Source organism: Oncorhynchus masou, chromosome 19 (genome assembly GCF_036934945.1).
Source record: "Oncorhynchus masou masou isolate Uvic2021 chromosome 19, UVic_Omas_1.1, whole genome shotgun sequence".
Taxonomy (NCBI): Eukaryota; Metazoa; Chordata; class Actinopteri; order Salmoniformes; family Salmonidae; genus Oncorhynchus; species Oncorhynchus masou.
The window spans coordinates 5,449,485-5,475,979 of NC_088230.1; the positions used below are offsets into that span (position 1 = coordinate 5,449,485).

At 43.4% G+C, this 26,495-nt stretch overlaps 1 pseudogene; it reads left to right on the plus strand.

Moving 5' to 3' along the window:
* The window catches only part of LOC135505509 (utrophin-like), a 224,123-nt pseudogene that overhangs the window by 13,938 nt on the left and 183,690 nt on the right, over nt 1-26,495 (plus strand).

Here is a 26,495-nt window from a genome sequence, read left to right on the forward strand (position 1 = left end):
TATCCAGGCTAAAAAACGTCTGGTGCCTGTGCAGAGGGTAAAGGCTGCTAACAGTGGCTAACAATGACTAAATAGCTAGTAGCTAATTAGCTGGTTAGCTTCTGATGGCTAGCTTCTGATGAAAGTTTTGGCTATAATGTCTAAAAAAAAATTGCGGATCCATGTCACATTGAGTGAGGCGGGTTACCGGAATGTATATTCAATTTAAAAATTGGAAATATATTGAAAAATAAATTGAAATATATACAAAAAAGACTAAGAATACAAAGAGTAAACGAGAGGACAACAAACCACGTCTGCACTATCTTGGAAAAATGCTAATTCCTGCTCAAAACTCATAAAAGATCCTGACCTGTTCTTATTTAAGATATATGGTGGTAGTTATCTTTATGTGCCAGTACATTGTGAGGTTCAATGGAATTTACTACGGTGTTATCAGTCATTCCCTGGCACCCCATACATTCACTACTGCTTAATGGAGGTACGGAATGGGTGACATTCTTACTTTTCTTTTCTCCTTATCAGAAAAATAAGGATTTTTTCCAGTGAAAGAACCTGGGTATGTTTTGGGAGATCCTAATTCTGATCCCTGCCCGATGCCAAAATTCACCCAACACCCTCAGAAGGAGGAATTCATTAGTAAATAAAACAGTAATCAAAGAGTGATTGGGTGTTACCTGTTGTCCTGAATACTTTCTCAAGATTGAAAGCAGACTGTAAGGACTAGATGAAAAATAATTCATTTGGGTTTACATTTTGGATTTGAAATGAAAGATTAGGCCGCTTTCATCGAAAATTACTTCAAAGCATTACTTTATAAACGTACATTCTCAATATTTCTATATTTGAATGAGCTGACTTGGTGTGGGTGTTCAGATGTTGATGTTGATCTCTCATGCACTCTCATGCATATTGTAAAACATAAAAGGACTGCAGTTCATAACATGGACTTGAACAGTAATTGTGCTAAAAGGTTGTCAGCAAAAAAGGCTGACCGTCCGTACTTCATAAACGTTTGGTTGAGATCCTCATTCAGTCCATTATGAGGGCATGACAACTCAATGGAACCTCCGTAGTATTCGCAAAATACACCATAATAACGGTGGCAATAGCTACGTATATCAGGGCTTGGTCAGAGTGAACTGATTCCAGATCTGTTCGTTTCCACCCTAATTGTTAAGGTTAGTGTTGGGTCTGGGTAAATTCAACTAATATGAGTTCTGTTGTCACCAGTCTTTAGGAGTTTAGACTGTGCAGTGGAGGAGTGGAGACAGTTCCACTGTGACCTGAACGACCTAAGTCAGTGGATGACCGACATGGAACAGGTCCTCACTAAGTGAAAAGGACCTGGTGGACAACTGCACCCAGACACAGCCAGGACACACCAGTAGGTCAGTGTGTGTGTGTGTGTGTGTGTGTTAATGTTAGAACATGTGTGTGCGAGCGCACGTGCACAAGTGTGTATGCTGCTAACTTACCCACTTTAATGATGACCCTGACATTATGCAAAATGTTGGATCATCTGTACAAACCTGCATCAGCACAACATGTTTTATTTATAATAAACACAAGCATTTCTATCATCTGTATACGATAAAACAAATCAGACCAATGTGTTTACATTAGCGATTGATGCGGATGGGGGTTTTTGGTGTGAGAAAATGTATGTTTTTTAATGTGAAAAATATGCCTTCTCTCCTTAATTATTTAGCACTTTTCATGCTCTGTCGTTCATTATATTCCTGCAGAGAGAAGTAGAGAGAAACAGAGTTAGTTTGCAAATGTGTATTGTTTGCAAAACTAAAGAGTACCAGGCTTTCCCCTGAGGGGAAGAGCCGTTTGAAAGCCAGGCATTGACACCCACAGAATTAAATAGAACAATACTATTAGTATTATACAGTATCTTTATGTTTACACCACTCACATCATCATAAGTATTATTAGGATGTGGAGGAGCCAGCACTAGTTACCATAGAGTGCAATCTATCCAATACCTATATTTGCAATCTATTACTCATAGTAGCTAATTTCCAATTGATTTATTTTACCTTTATTTGACTAGGCAAGTCAGTTAAGAACAAATTATTATCCAATACCTATAGTTGAAATCCATTATTCAGAGCAGCTAATTTCTAATGTATTTATTTTACCTTTATTTAACTAGGCAAGTCAGTTAAAGAACAAATTCTCATTTACAATGACGGCCTAGGAACAGTGGGTTAACTGCCTTTTTCAGACTTTGACCTTGTCAGCTCGAGGATTGGTTCCAATGCTCTAAGCCCTAGGCTACCTGCCACCCCAAATTGGCTCATTCTGTTGATTAATACAACTTTGATTTCTTGTTTTATATTGATCTTTAAGCCCCTCTGTCTCTTTGGAGCTGGAGGAGGGCCTAGCCAGTCACCAGCCTGTCCTGGCCGCTTTGACCCAGGCAGGTGAGAGGATCCTCGTGCAGCTGTCAGCCCCTGACGGGCTCCTGCTGGAGAGCAAGCTGGAGGCCCTGGGGCAGCGCTGTAGGGCCGTGCACAGAAAGGTCCTGGACAGACAGCACAGGTAACCATGGAGATGAACAACATGGAAACATAGTCACCATAGAAATAGGACAGGTTGTTTGGAGTGATAAGATGGGCATTTTGGGCCCCAAAAATAGTTTACATTGTAAAAAATAAAGTTTAGAAATTGGATTATGTTTATATGAGCAGGATAATCTCATGCAGATATGCATCAAAATGTATGAATATTTGCTGCATCAATGTACTAAGCGTTAATGATATCAACATGACAGATCAGCATACAAATGTAATATAAATGTTAGGATTTGGCCTACACACGGCAGCTGTAGGGCAATTGAGATCTTAGTGTGTGTGTGTGTGTGTGTGTGTGTGTGTGTGTGTGTGTGTGTGTGTGTGTGTGTGTGTGTGTGTGTGTGTGTGTGTGTGTGTGTGTGTGTGTGTGTGTGTGTGTGTGTGTGTGTGTGTGTGTGTGTAGGCTGACTGGAAGTGACCATGCCCTATTAGAGCTGGTGAGGTGTAGTGGAGACCTTTCTCTGTGGCTGGAGCAGGCTGAATGTGCTGTGAGCTCTCTGCCTGTCACTGCCACCAACAGCAACCTAGACTCTGGCTACAGAGATGGACGCCCAGAATGGCCCCCAGATTCTGGCCAATCAGAGAGTGAGTCATGAGGAGAGAGACTAGCACTTGAGCAAACTCAGGACCATCAATCTCAACTGGAACAAGGTGAGAATAACGTATTGAACTTATGTTTCCTAATGAACATTACGTACCTCAGGAGCCTAAACTTAAACTGGAAAAAAGGAACGGTAACACTGAAAGAGTAAGGATGGAGATGAACTATCTCCCTTCTTCATCTCTCCATTCCTTGTCCTCTCTCTCTCTCTTTCCCTCTCTCCCCCCCTCTCACTCTCCCTAACTCTCCCCCTCTCTCTTTCTGTCCCTCTCTCACTCTCCTCTCCCCATGTCCTGCAGGTGACTCATGAGTTGACAGATAAAGTAGGGGAGGTGGAGGGGAACCTCCAGAGTCATGGTCAGTTCCAGGACAAGATTAACAGAATGACCGACTGCATCCAGGTCACACATCAGACCCTCAGTGGGAGAGAGGTCAGCCCTACAGAGAGCCAGGTAATGCGTGCACACACACACACACACACACACACACACACACACACACACACACACACACACACACACACACACACACACACACACACACACACACACACACACACACACACACACACACACACACAGCGCTATGGCTAATTACGCTAAACTGAAGATGCTTTGGCAGACCTTTACATATTTTTTTTTATAGTAGTCTATGTTCAACCCTATTTCTCTCTCGGTTTAAATTAAGACATTCAGGCACTCAGTTTCGATGTGTCCATCCGAAGTACAGATGACTGGCTGCTGCTCATCACCCAGATGCTTAAGTCCAACATCGTCACTGTAGGGGACACAGACGAGATACGCACTACCATGGGGTGCTTGCATGTACGCGTGTATGGGAATGAATGGGGACTGGTGGCGTGAACTGGGTGATGGCTTTAGCCATCATTTCTGTGGGTACCTGTGGCAAGTAACTTATCGTGACCGTTAGGTCTCTGTGTGTGAAGGTATACATGTGTATCATATACTGTACCTGTGGCAAGTAACTTATCGTGACCATTAGGTCTCTGTGTGTGAAGGTATACATGTGTTTCATATACTGTACCTGTGGCATGTAACTTATCGTGACCATTAGGTCTCTGTGTGTGAAGGTATACATGTGTATCATATACTGTACCTGTGGCAAGTAACTTATCATGACCATTAGGTCTCTGTGTGTGAAGGTATACATGTGTATCATATACTGTACCTGTGGCATGTAACTTATCGTGACCATTAGGTCTCTGTGTGTGAAGGTATACTCAGGTGACAGAGAGTGACCTGGAGCTGCGTCAACCCCAGCTGGAGAACATTGTCACTCTGGCCCAGAACATCAAGAACAAGACCTCCAGCTTGAGTACCTCCATCATTGAGAAACGTATGTATGCTAACAGAGCCAGTAAAGTGTGAACATAATGTACTATGTCATACCTAGAGAGAAAAGCATGAATATACTTTAAGATAAATGCATTTGGATACACAAAGTCACATATACAGTTTCTGTAGAAATATTATTGTCCATGTGCAGTTTAGCCTTAGCCCAAGGTCATCCACACCTACTTTTTTCCTTTCTCTCTCTTCAGTGGAGAAAAGGCATAGCCAATGGGACAACACTCAGCAAGGTGTGGAGGCGCGGCTCCAGCACCTGGATAACATGATTGGCCACAGCGATCAGTGGGAGAAGCAGAGACTGGAACTGAATGCTCTGTTTGGGGCATCTGCACATCTGAACGAGCTGCACCTGCACAACCTTCACCTCTCCAGGGAACCCCTGACCATATAGCTCAGTGACAACAAGGTGAGAGATACAGCGACCCTTCCCCTTTGACCTTTGGACTACTGATACTCAGCCCCATTAGCCAGATGGGTGGAATAGCTTTTAATCAATTTTTTTTAAATGTTTTTTTATTTTACCTTTATTTTACTAGGCAAGTCAGTCAAGAACAAATTCTTATTTTCAATGACGGCCTAGGAACAGTGGGTTAACTGCCTGTTCAGGGGCAGAACGACAGATTTGTACCTTGTCAGCTCGGGGGTTTGAACTTGCAACCTATCGGTTACTAGTCCAACGCTCTAACCACTAGGCTACCCTGATAAACAAAACGACTTTTGTAATTATGTTCATGGTTAAGGTTAGGATTGGGAACTGTAATCAGTGACTTGAAGCAGCGTATGGCAAGTATGTTTTTGTGTGTTTGCATCTTAGCCCAATAGAAAACACACGTGTACCATTCATCATGCGTTTTAGCATTCCAGTCTATCGTGCCTATTATGACAAGGAGTATATGCAGATGAGAGGTCTCACTGTTGGTTAGTCACGATTATTATTGATAGTGTTGATGAATGCTGATCAAACATGCCTTGCAGGTCAACAATGAGCCGTCACCTATGGGGAATGTCGTGGACTTTCTTTTCAATTGTTGCCCAATGTCAAACAGTAGAGGGCATCGGTGTCTAATTCACTGTAGTTACAATGCCATAGAACAGGGACTGATAGCTGTTCTGATAATTATTTATCATTTAATGAAATAGGTTAGCATACCTTAAGCTAAAACAAAGTGAGATCCTGAGGGAACCATGATAATCACTGTGAGATTAAAAGGGAAGTGACACGTATATGAAAGAAGTGAAAGAGTTTAGTCTGTGAGGAGTAGGTTGTTGTCATTATTTGTTTTTTTTTTTTTTTTCTCCAGCTGTTCTTGCAAGACCTTGGAAGAGGTCAGGGTACCGTGGCAACCTGTACGGTGCGGTCCAATCAGCTCCTGCGAGAGTATTCCGCTGACGACACAAGGAGGATCAAAGATGTCACAGAGAAAAACAACAGGGAGCCTGGAACGGCATCAACAAGAAGTGGACGCACGCATACAGACACACACGCACGTATACACACACACTTGTCAAGTCTCACCTAATGTCCTGAACCAACTTGAATTCTTGACTCCGCTATTTCATTCAACAATGGACCTCCAACCAAACCAATGCTTGATCATTTGTCATCACATCGGTCATTGATTGTCATGTTGATGTTGATTGATTGACAGAGCTAGTGTTGGGGGTTGTGTGTGTGTGTGTGTGTGTTTTTAAAGTTGTAAGATGACGGAAAATAAAGGGAACTGGGATGTAGCGGTATATGGTTTAGATGAGGGGCTGAAACACAGAGGTTTCATCTGTTCACAGATTAAATACTATAGACTCCTACAGAAATGTGATTTCATTCAGCTACCATTGAGTTGTGCTTTTTCATTGGGTTTTTCTAGGTTAGTCTCACTTGAAGGAGTATTGATGCTCTAAAAGCAGCCTGGTCATACATGGTCTCCTACGTGGGCTCTTTTCTCCATCTCTGTTTCCACCAATAGGACACCCATGTCGTTGTCATTTCAAATTGAGTTTTTTTCTGGGAATTGCTTTTTTTCTCCATTCTACCCTCTTCCCCTTCTTATCATCTCTCCCCGTTCTCCTCCTTCCAGTGGTGTGAAGTAAATGCTTTAAAGAACTACTTAAAGAACTACTAAGTTGTTTTTTTGGGTATCTCTAGTTTACTATTTATATTTTGGATAACTTTTACTTTTTACTCCATACATTTTCCATGACACCCAAAAGTACTTGTTACATTTTGAATGCTGTGCAGGACAGGAACGGTCCGATTCACATACTTATCAAGAGAACATCCCTGGTCCTCTCTACTGCCACTGATCTGACAGACAAACTAAACGCAAACGCTTTGTTTCTGAAATGTCTGAGTGTTGGAGTGTTACCCTGGCTCTCCGTAAATTAAAAAACATGAACGATTGTGCCACCTGGTTTGCTTAATATAAGGATTTTTTTATTTATTTAATTTATTCTCCCCAATTTCGTGATATCCAATTGTCCCATCGCTGCAACTCCCGTATGGACTCGGGAGAGGCGAAGGTTGAGAGCCATGCGTCCTCCGAAACACGACATTGCCAAGCCGCACTGCTTCTTGACACACTGCTCACTTAACCCGGAAACCAGCTGCACCAATGTGTTGGAGGAAACACCGTACAACTGGCTCCCGGGGTCTGAGTGCATGCGCCCGGCGCACCGCAAGAAATCGCTAGGGGCGATGGGTCAAGGGCATCCCGGCCGGCCAAACCCCTCCCCTAGTCCGGATGACGCTGAGCCAGGTAGCCTAGTGGTTAGAGCATTGGGCCAGTAACCAACATTTTTCTGTATCGAATCCCCGAGCTGACAAAGTAAAAATCTGTCATTCTGCCCCTGAGCAAGGCAGTTAACCTCTTGAAACTCCCCATCCCGGATCCGGGATTGTGACTAAGCCTCAGGCTCATTAGCATAACGCAACGTTAACGATTTCTGAAAATCGCAAATAAAATTAAAATAATGCGTTTGCTCTCAAGCTTAGCCTTTTCTTAACAACACTGTCATCTCAGATTTTCAAAATATGCTTTTGAACCATAGAAATTGACTAATTTGTGTAAGAGTATGCTAAGCTAGCATAGCATTTTGTGTAGCATGTAGCACGCAACATTTTCACAAAAGCCAGATAACCAAATAAATAAAATCATTTACCTTTGAAGAGCTTCTGATGTTTTCAATGAGGAGACTCCCAGCCACATACCAGATGCGCAGTGTTTCCTGAAAGCGTCTGTGTGTAGGAGAAATCGTTCCGTTTTCTACATTGCGCCTGGCTACCGAAACGAACCGAAAATGCAGTCAACTACAACGTGAAACTTTTTCCGGATTAACTACATAATATCGACCGAAACATGGCAAACGTTGTTTGGAATCAATCCTCAAGGTGTTTTTTCACATATCTCTTCATTGACATGCAGTTCGTGGAAGCTTGCTTCTCTCTCTGTGCCCCATGGAAAAATACTGGCAGGTGACTTTTGCGCACCAATTTCGGCGCAGGACACCGGGCGGACACGTGGTAAATGTGGTCTCTTATGGTCAATCTTCCAATGATCTGCCTACAAATACGTCACAATGCTGCAGACACCTTGGGGAAACGACAGAAAGGGCAGACTCATTCCTCTTGCGTTCACAGCCATATAAGGAGATCATGAAAGACAGAGCCTCAAAAATCCTTGTCATTTCCTGGATGCCAAGTCATCTTGGTTTTGCCTGAAGCTCACGTTAAAGGGCACGCACAGAGAAGATATTTGTATTTCTGAACACGTCAGAGTGTTTTCTTTCGAACAGTAGCAATTATATGCATAGTCGAGCATCTTTTTGTGACAAAATATCTTGTTTAAAACGGGAACGTTTTTCTTCCAAAAATGAAATAGCGCCACCATAGGTGTAAGAGGTTAACCCACTGTTCCCCAGGCGCCCGAAGACGTGGATGTCAATTAAGGCAGCACTCCGCACCTCTCGGATTCAGAGGGGTTGGGTTAAATGTGGAAGACACATTTCAGTTGAAGGCATTCAGTTGTACAGTTGACTAGGTATCCCCCTTTGCCCAATTGTGCGCCGCCTCATGGGGAGGCCGGCTGCGACACAGCCTGGGACCGAATATAAGGAATTTGAAACGATTTATACTTTTACTTTTGATACTTAAGTACATTTTTTGCAAATAGCTTTACTTTTAATACTTAAGTATATTTAAAACCAAATACTTTTAGACTTTTAAAAAACATTTTATTGGGCGACTTTCACTTTTGCTTGAGTTATTCCTACTTTTACTCAAGTGTGGCAATTGTATGCTATTTCCACCACTGCCTCCTCCTCTCTTATTTCTCTCTCTGGCTCTGTGTCTCAACTTGGGCTAAGATTGATGGACTGTGCTCAGTGCTAAAGGGAAACTGGATTAATGAAATAGAATGAACAAGAAAGGGGAATGAGAAAAAGAGGGACATTGGCATGAGAGGAGGGAGCAGGACAGACTGAAGGTGGTCAGTGGGATGGGTCGAAAGGAACCTGGAACCTTCCTTCATTCAGAGTGACTTGTCTGTCACCTATCAATGTCAAGTTGGTCACCTTACCTCTGTTTCTTATGGTCTTAGAGAAGAGCCATAGAAATATGAAGCACATTATTATTGAAAGAGACAAAAATTGTATAATATTTTTTTGTGGAACCTTATCACAAATTGTCTTGCAGTAGGAGATTGTTTGAGGTGAAAGTAGTAGATGGTTATCTTTGTGTGGTTATCTTTCTGCTAGCCTGTTTCCCTACGCTGGTGTAGTGACATATTTTGTTATACCATGCTAGCCTGTTTCACTCTATGTTCTGCTGCAGTGACTTCATGGGAAACCAGCATGCAGCCTCTTTGCTATTAGTCACTCACACAGGAGCACAGAGACACGCACAGCACAGCACACAGAGAGAGGGCAGAGGGCAACACACACACACACATACACAGTAGCAGTAAAAAGGTTGGACACATAGTCATTCAAGGGTTTTTTCTAAATTGTAGAATACTAGTGAAGACAACATTATGAAATAACACATATGGAATCATGTAGTAATCAAAGAAGTGTTAAATCAAAATATATTTAATATTTGAGATTCTTCAAAGTAGCCACCCTTTGACTTGATGACAGCTTTGCACACTCTTGGCATTCTCTCAACCAGCTTTACCTGGAATGCTTTTCCAACGGTCTTGAAGGGGTTCCCATATATGCTGAGCACTTGTTTGCAGCCTTCACACTGCGGTCCAACTCATCCCAAACCATCTCAACTGGGTTGAGGTCGGGTGATTGTGGAGCCCAGGTCATCTGATGCTGCACTCCATCACTCTCCTCCTTGATAGTTCCACTAAGCGCAAACCAGATGGGATGGCATATCGCTTCAGAATGCTGTGGTAGCCATGCTGGTTAAGTGTGCCTTGAATTCTAAATAAATCAGACAGTGTCACCAGCAAAGCACCCCCACACCATCACACCTCCTCCATGCTTCAAGGTGGGAACCACACATTTCGGAGACTATCCGTTCACCTACTCTGTGTCTCACAAAGACACGGCAGTTGGAACCAAAAATCTCAAATTTGGACTCATCAGACCAAAGGACATATTTCCACCGGTCTTAACCTGTTGAAACTCTAGGGGCGCAATTTCATTTTTGGATGAAAAACGTTCCCGTTTTAAACAAGATATTTTGTCACAAAAAGATGCTCGACTATGCATATAATTGCTACTGTTCGAAAGAAAACACTCTGACGTGTCCAGAAATACAAAGATCTTCTCTGTGCGTGCCCTTTAACGTGAGCTTCAGGCAAAACCAAGATGAGATGGCATCCAGGAAATGACAAGGATTTTTGAGGCTCTGTTTGTCATGATCTCCTTATATGGCTGTGAACGCAAGAGGAATGAGTCTGCCCTTTCTGTCGTTTCCCCAAGGTGTCTGCAGCATTGTGACGTATTTGTAGGCAGATCATTGGAAGATTGACCATAAGAGACCACATTTACCACGTGTCCGCCCGGTGTCCTGCGCCGAAATTGGTGCGCAAAAGTCACCTGCCAGTATTTTTCCAAACAATACAGAGAGTAAAGCAAGCTTCCACGAACTGCATGTCAATGAAGAGATATGTGAAAAAACACCTTGAGGACTGATTCCAAACAACGTTTGCCATGTTTCGGTCGATATTATGTAGTTAATCCGGAAAAAGTTTTACGTTGTAGGTGACTGCATTTTCGGTTCGTTTCAGTAGCCAGGCGCAATGTAGAAAACGGAACGATTTCTCCTACACACAGACGCTTTCAGGAAACACTGCGCATTTGGTGTGTAACTGAGAGTCTCCTCATTGAAAACATCAGAAGCTCTTCAAATAGTAAATGATTTTATTTATTTGGTTATCTGGTTTTTGTGAAAATGTTGCATGCTACATGTTATTCAAAATGCATTGCTAGCTTTGCATACTCTTACACAAATTAGTCAATTTCTATGGTTCAAAAGCATATTTTGAAAATCTGAGATGACAGTGTTGTTAAGAAAAGGCTAAGCTTGAGAGCAGATGCATTATTTTCATTTTATTTGCGATTTTCAGAAATTGTTAACGTTACATTATGCTAATGAGCTTCAGGCTATAACTGTATACAGGGTTTTTTCATAGCCAAACGTGAACAAAACGGAGCGATTTGTCCTACACAAATAATATTTTTTTGAAAAACTGCACATTTGCTATGTAACTGAGAGTCTCCTCATTGAAAACATCCGAAGCTCTTCAAAGTTAATGATTTTATTTATTTGGTTATCTGGCTTTTGTGAAAATGTTGCGTGCTACATGCTACACAAAATGTTATGCTAGCTTTGCATACTCTTACACAAATTAGTCAATTTCTATGGTTCAAAAGCATATTTTGAAAATCTGAGATGACAGTGTTGTTAAGAAAAGGCTAAGCTTGAGAGCAAACGCATTATTTTAATTTTATTTGCGATTTTCAGAAATCGTTAACGTTGCGTTATGCTAATGAGCCTGAGGCTTTAGTCACGATCCCGGATCCGGGATGGGGAGTTTCAAGAGGTTAATGTCCATTGCTCGTGTTTCTTGGCCCAAGTAAGTCTCTTCTTATTATTGGTGTCTTTTAGTAGTGGTTTCTTTGCAGCAATTCGACCATCTGCTCTGAACAGTTGATGTTGAGATGTGTCTATTACTTGATCTCTGAAACATTTATTTGGGCTGCATTTTCTGAGGCTGGTAACTTGATGGTTTTTGCGACTGACCTTCATGTCTTATTGTAATGATGTATTGTCATTACTCTTTGCTTATTTGAGCTGTCCTTGTCATAATATGGACTTGGTATTTTTACCCGATAGGGCTATCTTCGGTCTTCTTCTACCCCTACATTGTCACAACACAATTGTTTGGTTCAAATGCATTAACCTCTTGAAACTCCCCATCCCGGATCCGGGATTGTGACTAAGCCTCAGGCTCATTAGCATAACGCAACGTTAACGATTTCTGAAAATCGCAAATAAAATTAAAATAATGCGTTTGCTCTCAAGCTTAGCCTTTTCTTAACAACACTGTCATCTCAGATTTTCAAAATATGCTTTTGAACCATAGAAATTGACTAATTTGTGTAAGAGTATGCAAAGCTAGCATAGCATTTTGTGTAGCATGTAGCACGCAACATTTTCACAAAAGCCAGATAACCAAATAAATAAAATCATTTACCTTTGAAGAGCTTCTGATGTTTTCAATGAGGAGACTCCCAGCCACATACCAGATGCGCAGTGTTTCCTGAAAGCGTCTGTGTGTAGGAGAAATCGTTCCGTTTTCTACATTGCGCCTGGCTACCGAAACGAACCGAAAATGCAGTCACCTACAACGTGAAACTTTTTCCGGATTAACTACATAATATCGACCGAAACATGGCAAACGTTGTTTGGAATCAATCCTCAAGGTGTTTTTTCACATATCTCTTCATTGACATGCAGTTCGTGGAAGCTTGCTTCTCTCTCTGTGCCCCATGGAAAAATACTGGCAGGTGACTTTTGCACACCAATTTCGGCGCAGGACACCGGGCGGACACGTGGTAAATGTGGTCTCTTATGGTCAATCTTCCAACGATCTGCCTACAAATACGTCACAATGCTGCAGACACCTTGGGGAAACGACAGAAAGGGCAGACTCATTCCTCTTGCGTTCACAGCCATATAAGGAGATCATGAAAGACAGAGCCTCAAAAATCCTTGTCATTTCCTGGATGCCAAGTCATCTTGGTTTTGCCTGAAGCTCACGTTAAAGGGCACGCACAGAGAAGATATTTGTATTTCTGGACACGTCAGAGTGTTTTCTTTCGAACAGTAGCAATTATATGCATAGTCGAGCATCTTTTTGTGACAAAATATCTTGTTTAAAACGGGAACGTTTTTCTTCCAAAAATGAAATAGCGCCACCATAAGAGTAAGAGGTTAAGAAGGAAAGAAATTCCACAAATGAACTTTTAACAAGGCACAGCTTGCATTCCAGATGACTACCTCACGAAGCTGTCATGAAGGCAAAGGGTGGTTACTTTGAAGAATCTCAAATGTTAAATATATTTTGATCTGTTTAACACTTTCTTGGTTACTACATGATTCCATATGTGTTATTTCATAGTTTCAATATTATACACACACACACCAGAGTCCGGGTTGGCAAAGGGTGGAGTAATGCTCGACAGAGAGGGCAAACGGCACACGGTGGGAAGGAAGTTAGTCTATGTGTTGCTCAGATGTTTTCACCTTGAGGCGGCAGGTTGGCCTAGTGGTTAGAGCATTGGACTAGTAACCAAAAGGTTACAAAATCTGTTGTTCTGCCCCTGAACAGGCAGTTAACTCACTGTTCCTAGGCCATACAAAAATGCTTCATTGGCTCATTGTGTTATATACAGTACCAGTCAAGTTTGGACACACCTACTCAATGGGGTGTTGGGTAAGTTGAGGCACAGGAACGGGGTGTGAAGCCACCTACAAATTGTTGTACTGAATTAAATACTACCACTACCTTGTTAAAACCATGTCTGTCTTTACTTCCCAAACACAATCACCATAGCTTTTTTGGTCTCGTAATCGTTTTAAGCATTTTTTTAACCTGTTATGGCGCCGATCCCCGAACAGGGACCAACATCTTAGCACAGGCTTAACACCTAAGAAACACTTTGTACTTTTTTTAAACACTTTGGACAGGCCCATTAAGGGGTATGTGTGTAGATTTGATGATAATTATTTTAAATAATATTTTAATCCATTTTAGAATAAGGCTGTAACGTAACAAAATGTGGAAAAAGTCAAGGGTTCTGAATACTTTCCGAATGCACTGTGTGTGTGTGTTCCAGTCTATATAACAAGGCATATCTGTACAGAAATCACAGTACGGATTTTGCCCTGCTCAAACATTAGCTTTCATTCTGCGCAACGTTGGAGTCGCTAGCCAAACATTGCTGTAAGTGCATGTGAACATTATGCTAGTTCCCAAGGGGGTTCATATATGCTTTTGCTAACGGTCTTATTGGAAACTCAGTGCCATCAGTGGAGTAACTGGCCTAGCTAACTGTATTCCCTTCTGTAATTACCTTAGACGAATCAATACTGTGTGGGATGAGTGAAAAAACGTATGGCAGGCTCACCCCCAATTTCAGATCTGGCTATGTAAAAATCTTCACAAAGCACTCAATGATCATTTTGCTTTCTCACATGTTTAACTGAGCGTGAGTGTGCCTTTGTGTGTATGATGTACTGTATGTGTATGTGGGTCATTTGTGTGTGCCTCTTATCTCTGTGTGTGTCCTGTATTTGTAAGTCATGAGGAACTGAGATGAGGCAGTCCTCGTGTCAGAGGGTTTTGTCTGTCGCGCTGGGGGAGTCCTTAGGTGAAGACACAAGGGTTCAGATCGTGAGTGCAGGAGAAAGCAATGTTTCTGAATCTATTAACACAGCAAATTACAGATGCTACTACTGCATTAATTCCTTTCCATACGTCTTTGTTTCTCTTTAATTCTCTATCCCTTACTTTTTATTCTCTTTATATTCCCTCTTTCATGCCCTCACCAACTGTACTTCCATGCACTCACCCTTTTATCTGCGTCTGTCTTTGCTTCACTCTCTTCCCTTCTCTCTCTCTCTCTCTCTCTCTCTCTCAGGTGTCTTTCTCTTGGTTTTTAATTATCTCCCTCCTTCCTTGTTCCCATATCAGACTGCTCTCTCATCCCTCTGTATCTGTGTCAGAGCATATCATTACGTCTGGGACACCACACACACACTGCTGCTCCTGCTGTGTGCGAGCTGCACGCTGTGCATCTCACTGGTGCTCTCTCTCTCTCTCTCTCTCTCTCTCTCCTTCTCCCTCACTTTCACTCTCTCCCTCCATCCCAGTCAGCCGCCCGCTCTGGCTGGTGTAGTGTCATTCCCTCCCTACAGCTGAGGGAGCTTCTGTCTTCTGTTAACACAGCGCTCCTCATCCCCCTTTCTCCCCCTTCTCTCTCTGTGTTGTCCGCTTGGAGGGCTTTCCGCGGAGCGCCACAGCCTTTATCCCACTCCCGTCTCTGGCTTTACAGTGAGCCGTGATCGGCTCCTTCAGAGCAACTTCTGCCTCCCTCGCTCATCCTTCTTCTCTTGGTTTGCTATGTCGACAGATTTTTCTCTTTTGCTTTTCTTTTTCTTCGTTGACCCCTGGCTTCTAAAGGGGTAACCACAGAGTGACATCTCTTTTTGGAGTAGTATTGTACCCTGGTTTGCGTGTGTGTGAATGAGAGTGTTTCAGCCTGCTTAAATGCCTGAGCACGAGTGTGAGGGCGCATGAGGGGAGAGTGTGAGGGAGATTGTGTGTGTGTGTGTGAGAGAGAGAGAGAGAGAGAGAGAGAGAGAGAGAGAGAGAGAGAGAGAGAGAGTATTTGCTGTAAGAGTGCGCATGTGCAGTGATTGACCGCGCACTGTGTGTGTGCCAGTATATACGCTTTTGCGGGGGCATGCCGGGTCGGAGTGTGTGTCTCAGACAGTGTGTGTGTTCACGTCACTCTGTGACTGCTGTGGTGCATCTCTGGGGGGAGGAGGAGGAGGATAGGATATGAGCGGGCCTGGGCAGTGCTAGAGGGCCATGCAGACTCTGAGAAGGCTGCAGACCTGTGGCACTCGTACGATGATGGCCATGGTCCGCACCTCCCTTCAGAAAGTGGTGGTCTTCCTACACAGGCTCCAGAGAATGGCCATCTCATCTCCACGTTATCACAAACTCTGCAAGGTGAGTCACAGAACGAAAGACAGGGAGAGGAAGAGTTCTGTCCGACGCTCTTTCGTTCCTGGTTTCAGTCATTCGTTCATTTGTTTTGTCTGTTCATTCAGTGTTTTGGTTCTGTATTGTGATAGAGTTGATTAACTGTGTGGGTTAGTTTGTTCATCTTTTTGGTTTGGGGCATTTTTGTAGCACTTTGTCTCTCAAGAATGCCTAGTTTTATTCATGGCTTTTGATAAAGTTAAAGAGTGAAATACTACTTTTGCTGGTTATTAATTTATAACATTGTTATATGATTATATTACCTTACCTCATCACCAAGTCCTTTCACATCTCTGACTATTTTGGGGCTTGCATATTTAAATTGTGACTCATGTTTCTGTCAACAACTCTCTCCATCCTGTTATCTGTTTGGGAGAGTGTTGACGCCTGTGGTTGTCACCTCCACAGTGTGTGTCTGCATATTCCTGGCTGGATACGGGACTGATTTACTGCCTCAGCTGCACGTCAAGTAATCAGGATCTGCTGTGTGTGTGTCCGCTGTGTGTGTGTGTGTCTGCTGTGTGTGTGTCTGCTGTGTGTGTGTGTGTTTGCTGTGTGTGTGTCTGCTGTGTAGTATGTGCAGGTGTGAGAGCGTGTGTGTTATTGCCTGTGTGTACAGTCTTGTCTCCGCTGTGGTGGAGTAAACAAACTAACAAGGTAGAGAAGTTGTGTGTGTGTGTGTGTGTGTGTGTGTGTGTGTGTGTGTGTGTGTGTGTGTGTGTGTGTGTGTGTGTGTGTGTGTGTGTGTGTGTGTGTGTGTGTGTGTGTGTGTGTGTGTGTGTGTGTGTGTGTGTGTGTGTGTGAGAGAGAGAGAGAGCGAGAAGGTGCATTGTGAATGCCTGAACCACCATGCACTATGGTATGCAAGCTGTGAGTAAGAGGTACAATGAGTTTGTATTTTTAATAAACTGTAGCCTACTTGTTATTACACTGAAGGATATATTGCCAGGTTGCAAGTGACCGCTTTAGTCAGAGTTACTGCAGGGAGCGATGAAATATGGACCAGCTGCTCAGGAGGATTAGAGCTGGCCAGCCGCAAACACAACTGTTTATGTGTGTTTTTGTTTAACTATCATTTCGGGTACCAGAAGTCCTAAACAAGGAAGTCTTAAACAAGGAAAATTCGGACAAGTGGGGACATTTTTACAATCCCATCGAGGAAAAATGCTATTTTAGGTGTTACAGTTAGGGTTAGAAGTTAGGGTTAGGTATAGTTTTATGGTTAGGGTTTGGGGTAATGTTAGGCACAGGGTTAGGGTTATGGTTTGGTTAAGGGTTAGGGTTATGGGAAATAGGATTTTGAATAGGAATAAAATATTTAGTCCCCACAAGGATAGCAATACAAAACTGTGTGTGTACAGTGGAACCAATTATCATTAGCCAACGGTCGCAATCACGCTTTAACACGCATGTTAGCCTTGGATTGAATTTATGTCATAGTTTCTCCCAAGGCAAATCTCCCTCTTTCTCGCTCCACCTCTCACTCTCACTCTCGCTCTCGGGTCTTTCATTTCCCTCTCTCATTTCATCTCTTGCTATATATTCTCTCTTGCTCCATTCAGGCCGTGTCTGAATACCAACACTTGCGTTCTAAATAGTATGCATTTTAGGTATGGGAATATATAAGGTTTTATAGTATGTGACATTTCAAGCGATTTAAATGGCAGGATGTCATACTCACCTGTAGATTAGTGAGCGCAAACAGAAATGTACAGAAACAGAGAAAGTGCATGATAGACATAATGGGAGAGTTTTTTAAAACAGTATATTTCCCTCTTTCACTCGCTGGTTAATTCCCTAGAACAAAGTAGGCACTTGTTCTTTGCTCATTTAACCAACCATCTGTGTTGGTTGAATCTCCCTGTGAGCAGCCAACCTTGTCTGATCACTACTCTGTTACTACCATCTCCTGTTAATAACACTCACTCCACACTTTCCTAACTTATCATAATACAGACCTATGCATTCTGCACTTGGCCACCGTTCCTTGGGTTGCACCAGTAATTCGTCGCTCGTTTAACCTCCCTTGGGAGGAGCCGACTTACCGTCCTGCACCCAGTGGGAGAATTCCATCATTTTATACTCAATTACCCTCCCCTGGGTCGCATCAGACATTCTGGGCTCGTTGGGCTCACCCTGAGAGGATCAGTCATTCTGGGCTCGTCTGGACTCCCCTGGGTGCACTCACTGTCTGGCCGGCGGTAACAGTGCTTCTTGATGATGAATGTGCGCTCGGCTTGCTCTCTCTGGGCTTGTCTCGCTGTTACCTGGCTCTCCTACTCAGGAAATAGCCTGGCCTCTGGGCTGACTGTGCTGGTCATAACCCTACACCAGGGATCATCAACTAGATTCACCCATGGTCCGATTTCTTGGGCGGATGGACAGGGGGTCGGAACATAATTGCAAATCATTTGTAGACTGCAAATTGACCGGGATCAGAAAAGTTGTGGGGCCAAGTAAAATCACTCGCAGTGTGTGTGTGCGTGTGTGTGATGAGTCCGATGTATTTGTGCTGGAGAGCGTCGAAGGCCCCGGTGGCTATTTGCATTGCACTCAGCTCTGTTCTGTCTGTGTAATCACTGTCTGCAAATATACTGAAGGGCACTCTGGTCTCAGGAGGAGTGTCCTCTTACTCTCATTACACTTTCTGGGGAGTTTGTGTGTGGTGTGAGAGGGAGAGACAGAGAAAGCAAGACAGAGAGAGAGAAAGTGTGTGTGTATCAGGGAGAGAGAGTGCGCATTAACACTGGCAGATGTCATCTTTAAAATAGCCTAAAGCAGCTATCCATCCAGTTATATTGTCCCTTCAGTCCCCTAGCCCTGTGACTAACACATTGGCCCCTGTTCCTACACCAGCCCTCCATTCACCACTCCCGCTCAGTTTTACCCCATGCAGGGTGAGTCAACCCTGGGCACAGAGTGCAGCACCTTTGCTTCTCTGCCCTTGTGCTCCACCAGGACCAGGGCCCTGGGTCATTAGTATGCGTTACATCAGTGGCACAGGACCGCAGGAGTGTGAACACGCATCATTCCCCCTGGACTAGGTGGCCAGGTCGGGCTGTTTGTCTTGAAACACACATTCTTACACTCAACACTAACTTGCACGCAACACACACACAGCTATGCTACACAATGCAAGGTGACATAGTGATAAGTTGTGAGAGAAAATGATATGATAACAAATTCAGAAGTACCAATCATTTGAATTAATTTACCAACACTCAGAAAGCCCAAGGACAATAACTTGAAATGAAGCACTGATTTCTGTCATTACCCACATCAATGGTAAATTACTTGATCTTCCCGCATTTGATAATTGATTTATGGCTCAAATAATAACTAAAAACTATCTGATTTCAACTGTCACTCAAGTTAAAAAGTGTCCATTACCTTAAGTGAATGCATTGCAATGGAGTGTCGTAAATTAATTTGAATGCTTTATACACAATATTTACAAAAGTATGTGGACATGCCTTCAAATTAGTAGATTTGGCTATTTCCGCCACGCACGTTGCTGACAGGTGTATACAATCGAGCACACCACCATGCAATCTCCATAGACAAACATTAACAGTAGAATGGCCTTACTGAAGAGCTCAGTGACTTTCAACATCATAGGATGCCACCTTTCCAACAAGCAGTTCGTAAAATGTCTGCCCTGCTCGAGCTGCCGCAGTTAACTGTAAGTGCTCTTATTTTGAAGTGGAAACGTCTAGGAGTGAGTTGTGAGGTATGTGTGTGTGTGCGTGTGTCTAGGAGCAACGACGGCTCAGCCGCCAAGTGGTAACCAATACAAGCTCACAGAATGGGAGCGTCGAGTGGTGAAGCACATAGCATGAACAATTGTCTGTCCTCGGTTGCAACACACACTACCGAGTTCCGAACTGCCTCTGGAAACAACGTCAGCACAATAACTGTTCGTCAGGAGCTCCATGAAATGGGTTTCCCCACATGCTTCAAGATGGCCACCATTGTTCCTGTTCCCAAGAAAGCTAAGGTAATTGAACTAAATGACTATCGCCCGTTGCACTCAATTCTGTCATCATGAAGTGCTTTGAGAGACTTGTCAAGGATCATATCACCTCCACCCTACCTGTCACCCTAGACCCACTCCAATTTGCTTACTCTGAGGGCTCTGAGTATGGTGTCAGGAAAATAACCTCTCACTTAATGTCATCAAAACACAAGAGATCGTGAACTTTCGTAAACAGCAGAGGGAGCACCCCCCTATCCACATCGAAGGGACAGTAGTGGAGAAGGTGGAACGTTTTAAGTTCCTCGGTGTACATACTGAAACGGTCCACTCACATAGACAGTGTGGTAAAGAAGGCGCAACAGAGCCTGTTCAACCTCAGGAGGCTTAGAAAATGTGGCTTGTCACCGAAAACCTTCAATAACTTTCACAGGTGCACAATTGAGAACATCCTGTCGGACTGTATCACCGCCTGGTATGGCAACAGCACCACCCACAACCGCAGGGCTATCCAGAGGATGGTGCGGTCAGAACAACGCATCACCAGGGGCAAACTACCTGCCCTCGAAGACACCTACAACACCCAATTTCACAGGAAGGCAAAAAAGATCAGCAAGGACAATAACCATCCGAGCGTCTACCTGTTTACCCATTTACATTTTACATTACATTTAAGTCATTTGGCAGACGCTCTTATCCAGAGCGACTTACAAATTGGTGAATTCACCTTATGACATCCAGTGGAACAGCCACTTTACAATAGTGCATCTAAATCATTTAAGGGGGGGTGAGAAGGATTACTTTATCCTATCCTAGGTATTCCTTAAAGAGGTGGGGTTTCAGGTGTCTCCGGAAGGTGGTGATTGACTCCACTGTCCTGGCGTCGTGAGGGAGTTTGTTCCACCATTGGGGGGCCAGAGCAGCGAACAGTTTTGACTGGACTGAGCGGGAACTGTACTTCCTCAGTGGTAGGGAGGCGAGCAGGCCAGAGGTGGATGAACGCAGTGCCCTTGTTTGGGTGTAGGGCCTGATCAGAGCCTGGAGGTACTGCGGTGCCGTTCCCCTCACAGCTCCGTAGGCAAGCACCATGGTCTTGTAGCGGATGCGAGCTTCAACTGGAAGCCAGTGGAGAGAGCGGAGGAGCGGGGTGACGGGAGAGAACTTGGGAAGGTTGAACACCAGACGGGCTGCGGCGTTCTGGATGAGTTGTAGGGGTTTAATGGCACAGGCAGGGAGCCCAGCCAACAGCGAGTTGCAGTAATCCAGACGGGAGATGACAAGTGCCTGGATTAGGACCTGCGCCGCTTCCTGTGTGAGGCAGGGTCGTACTCTGCGGATGTTGTAGAGCATGAACCTACAGGAACGGGCCACTGCCTTGATGTTAGTTGAGAACGACAGGGTGTTGTCCAGGATCACGCCAAGGTTCTTAGCGCTCTGGGAGGAGGACACAATGGAGTTGTCAACCGTGATGGCGAGATCATGGAAAGGGCAGTCCTTCCCCGGGAGGAAGAGCAGCTCCGTCTTGCCGAGGTTCAGCTTGAGGTGGTAATCCGTCATCCACACTGATATGTCTGCCAGACATGCAGAGATGCGATTCGCCACCTGGTCATCAGAAGGGGGAAAGGAGAAGATTAATTGTGTGTCGTCTGCATAGCAATGATAGGAGAGACCATGTGAGGTTATGACAGAGCCAAGTGACTTGGTGTAAAGCGAGAATAGGAGAGGGCCTAGAACAGAGCCCTGGGGGACACCAGTGGTGAGAGCGCGTGGTGAGGAGACAGATTCTCGCCACGCCACCTGGTAGGAGCGACCTGTCAGGTAGGATGCAATCCAAGCGTGGGCCGCGCCGGAGATGCCCAACTCGGAGAGGGTGGAGAGCGAGGTCAGTGCAGGTGCAACAGAAGGCGAGGTCAGTGCAGGTGCAACAAAGGTGGGACATAGAGATTGAAAAACAGCTTCTATCTCAAGGCCATCAGATTGTTAAACAGCAACAGAGAGGTGGCTGCCTACCTACAGACTTAATATCATTGGCCACTTCAATAAATGGAACACTAGTCACTTTAATAATGCCACTTTAAGAATGTTTACATATCTGTCATTACTCATCTCATATGTACAGTTGAAGTCAGAAGTTTACATACACCTTAGCCAAACACATTTTAAACCTCTTGGAACTCCCCATCCCGGATCCGGGATCGTGACTAAAGCCTCAGGCTCATTAGCATATCGCAACGTTAACGATTTCTGAAAATCGCAAATAAAATGAAAATAATGCGTCTGCTCTCAAGCTTAGCCTTTTCTTAACAACACTGTCATCTCAGATTTTCAAAATATGCTTTTGAACCATAGAAATGGACTAATTTGTGTAAGAGTATGCAAAGCTAGCATAGCATTTTGAGTAGCATTTAGCACGCAACATTTTCACAAAAACCAGATAACCAAATAAATAAAATCATTTACCTTTGAAGAGCTTCTGATGTTTTCAATGAGGAGACTCTCAGTTACATACCAAATGCGCAGTTTTTCCTGAAAGCGTCTGTGTGTAGGAGAAATCGTTTCGTTTTCTACATTGCGTCTGGCTACCGAAACGAACCGAAAATTCAGTCACCTACAACGTAAAACTTTTTCCGGATTAACTACATAATATCGACCGAAACATGGCAAACGTTGTTTGGAATCAATCCTCAAGGTGTTTTTTCACATATCTCTTCATTGATATGCAGTTCGTGGAAGCTTGCTTTCCTCTCTGTATCCCATGGAAAAATACTGGCAGCTGTCTTTTGCGCACCAATTTCGGCGCAGGACACCGGGCGGACACCTGGTAAATGTGGTCTCTTATGGTCAATCTTCCAATGATCTGCCTACAAATACGTCACAATGCTGCAGACACCTTGGGGAAACGACAGAAAGGGCAGGCTCATTCCTCTCGCATTCACAGCCATATAAGGAGACAATGGAAAACAGAGCCTCAAAAATCCTGCTCATTTCCTGGATGCCGTCTCATCTTGGTTTTGCCTGAAGCTCACGTTCTAGGGCACACACAGAAAATATCTTGGTAGTTCTGGACACGTCAGAGTGTTTTCTTTCGAAAGCTATCAATTATATGCATAGTCGAGCATCTTTTTGTGACAAAATATCTTGTTTAAAACGGGAACGTTTTTTATCCAAAAATGAAATAGCGCCCCCAGAGCATCAACAGGTTAACTCAGTTTTTCACAATTCCTGATATTTAATCCTATTAAAAATTCCCTGTCTTCGGTCAGTTAGGACCACCACTTTATTGTAAGAATGTGAAATGTCAGAATAATAGGAGAGAGAATTATTTAGTTCAGCTTTTATTTCTTTCCCAGTGGGTCAGAAGTTTGCATACATTCAATTAGTTTTTGGTAGCTTTGCCTTTAAATTGTTTAACTTGGGTCAAACGTTTCGGGTAGCCTTCCACAAGCTCCCCACATATAAGTTGGGTAAATGTTGGCCCATTCCTCCTGACAGAGCTGGTGTAACTGAGTCAGGTTTGTAGGTCTCCTTGCTCGCACACACTTTTTCAGTTCTGCCCACAAATTTTCTATAGGATTGATGTCAGGGCTTTGTGATGGCCACTCCAATAGCTTGACTTTGTTGTCCTAACCCATTTTGCCACAACTTTGGAAGTATGCTTGGGGTCATTGACCATTTGGAAGACCCATTTGCGACCAAGCTTTAACTTTGACTGATGTCTTGAGATTTTGCTTCAATATATCCACATAATTTTCCCCTCTCACGATGCCATCTATTTTCTGAAGTGCATCGGTCCCTCCTGCAGCAAAGCACCCCCACAACATGATGGTGCCACCCCCGTGCCTCACGGTTGGGATGGTGTTCTCTTCGGCTTGCAAGACTCCCCCTTTGTCCTCCAAACATAATAATGGTCATTATGGCCAAACAGTTCTATTTTTGTTTCATCAGACCAGGGGACATTTCTCCAAAAAGTACAGTCTTTGTCCCCATGTACAGTTGCAAACCGTAGTCTGGCTTTTTATGGCGTTATTGGAGCAGTGGCTTCTTCCGCTGACCGGCCTTTCAGGTTATGTCGATATAAGGCTCTGTTTACTGTGGATATACATACTTTTGTACCTGTTTCCTTCAGCATCTTCACAAGGTCCTTTACTGTTGTTCTGGGATTGATTTGCACTTTTGCGCACCAAAGTACTGTCACGACTTCCACCGAAGATGGCTCCTCTTCCTGTTCGGGCGGCGGTCGTCGTCACCGGTCTACTAGCTGCCACCGATTCCCTTTTCCTTTTCTGTTGGTTATGTCTGTATTAGTTTCACCTGTTTCTCATTTGGGGTTTGGTTCAGGGCTATTTAAGCCTTCTATGCCCACCTGCTTTTGTGCGGGCTTGGTTCTCTGTTCTGTTTGTGGATGGTTGTGTGTCATTATTTCGCCTGTTGTTTTTGGCGTGACCTGTCTTACCGGAATAAATACGTTTTTCCCTAAACCTCTGCTCTCTGCGCCTGACTCCTCACCCACCACTCCTAGCTCCATGACAAGTATGTTCATCTCTAGGAGACAGAACGTGTCACCTTCCTGAGCGGTATGACGGCTGCGTGGTCCCATGGTGTTTATAGTTGCGTAATATTGTTTGTACAGAAAAATGTGGTACCTTCAGGCATTTGGAAATTGCTCCCAGGGATGAACCAGACTTTTGAATGTCTACAATTTTGGCTCTTGGCTGATTTCTTTTGATTTTCCCATGATGTCAAGTGAAGAGGCACTGAGTTTGAAGGTAGGCCATGAAATACATCCACAGGTACACCTCCAATTGACTGAAATTATGTCAATTAGCCTATCAGAAGCTTCTAAAGCCATGAGATAATTTTCTGGAATTGCCCAAGCTTTTTAAAGACACCGTCAACTTAGTGTATGTGAACATCTGACCCACTGGAATTGTGATACAGTGAATTATAAGTGAAATAATCTGTCTGTAAACCATTTTTGGAAAAAGTAATTTTGTCATGCAGAAAGTAGATGTCCTAACCAACTTACTAAAATTATAGTTTATTTAACAAGAATTTGGTGGAGTAGTTGAAAAAATGAGTTTTAATGACTCCAACCTAAGTGTATGTAAACTTCCGACTTCAACTGTATATACTGTATACTGTATCCTTCATTATCTATTCTTTGCTATCTACTGCATCTTAGCCACTGTCACTGCTCATCCATATATATTTTATACTTAATTATTTTCATCCCATTCCTTTTCTAGATTGTGTTTTTTAGTTTTTTTGTGGAATTTGTAAGATATTAGGTTTTGTTGTGGAATTGTTTTACCTGTTAGATAGCTGTTAAATACTGCTGCGCTGTCAGATCTAGAAATGTAACATTTTGCTACATTCGCAATAAACTCTGCTAACCATGTGTAAATGATAAATGTAATTTCACTTGATTTTATTTGGAAACGTGTTCTCCGGAGTGATGAATCACGCTTCACCATCTTGCAGTCTGACAGACTAATCTGGGGTTGGCAGATGGGGAAGGGGAACGCTACCTGCTCAAATGCGTAGTGCCAACTGGAAAGTTTGGTGGAGGAGGAATAATGGTATGTGGCTATTTTTCCTGTTTCGGGCTAGGCCCCTTAGTTCCAGTAAAGAGAATCTTAATGCTACAGCATACAATGGCATTCTAGGCGATTCTGTGCTTCCAGTTTGGGATGGCCCTTTTTTTGTTTCAGCATGACAATGCCCCCGTACACAAAACTAGGTCCATACAGACATTTTTTTGTTTTCGAGATCGGTGTGGAAGAACTTGACTGGCCTGCACAGAGCCCTGACCTCAACCCCATCGGACACCTTTTGGATGAACTGGACTTCAAAGCCAGGCCTATTTGCCAAACATCAGTGCCCAACCTCACTTATGCTCTTGTGGCTGAATGGCAGCAAGTCCCAGAAGCAATGTTCCAACATCTAGTGGAAAGCCTTCCTAGAATAGTAGAGGTTGTTATCTTCGTGATGCACCCATCCCGTTAGCGGGATCATTTCCGTCAACATCCGCTGAATTGCAGGGCGCCGAATTCAAATTAAATTATTAAAAATATTTAATTTTCATGAAATCACAAGTGCAATATAGCAAAACACAGCTTAGCTTGTTGTTAATCCACCTGGCATGTCAAATTTCAAAAAATATTTTCATCGAAAGCATACCAAGCGTTTATGTAAGGACATCTCTCTCAGTAGACAAAACATTAGCAATCAACATAGACAATCACCCACAAACAAACAGTGCAACCCAGGCTACATAAGTATGATTCTCAATCAGAGACAACTAATGACACCTGCCTCTGATTGAGAACCATACTAGGCCGAAACATAGAAATCCCCAAATCATAGAAAAACAAACATAGACTGCCCACCCCAACTCACGCCCTGACCATACTAAATAATGACAAAACAAAGGAAATAAAGGTCAGAACGTGACATACTATCCGTAAAGTTCGTAAAAACATGTCAAAGTTGTTTTATAATCAATCCTCAGGTTGTTTTTACAATATATAATCGATCATATTTAAAACGGGACTGTAGCTTCTTCAATAGGAGAGAGAGAGAAAATGTCTGCTCAAAGCTGTTGCGCATGCAAAACGCTGCTGGCACCCAGACATACAATGACACAATGTGATTTTTCTCGCAAATCTTTCACATAGAAGCCTG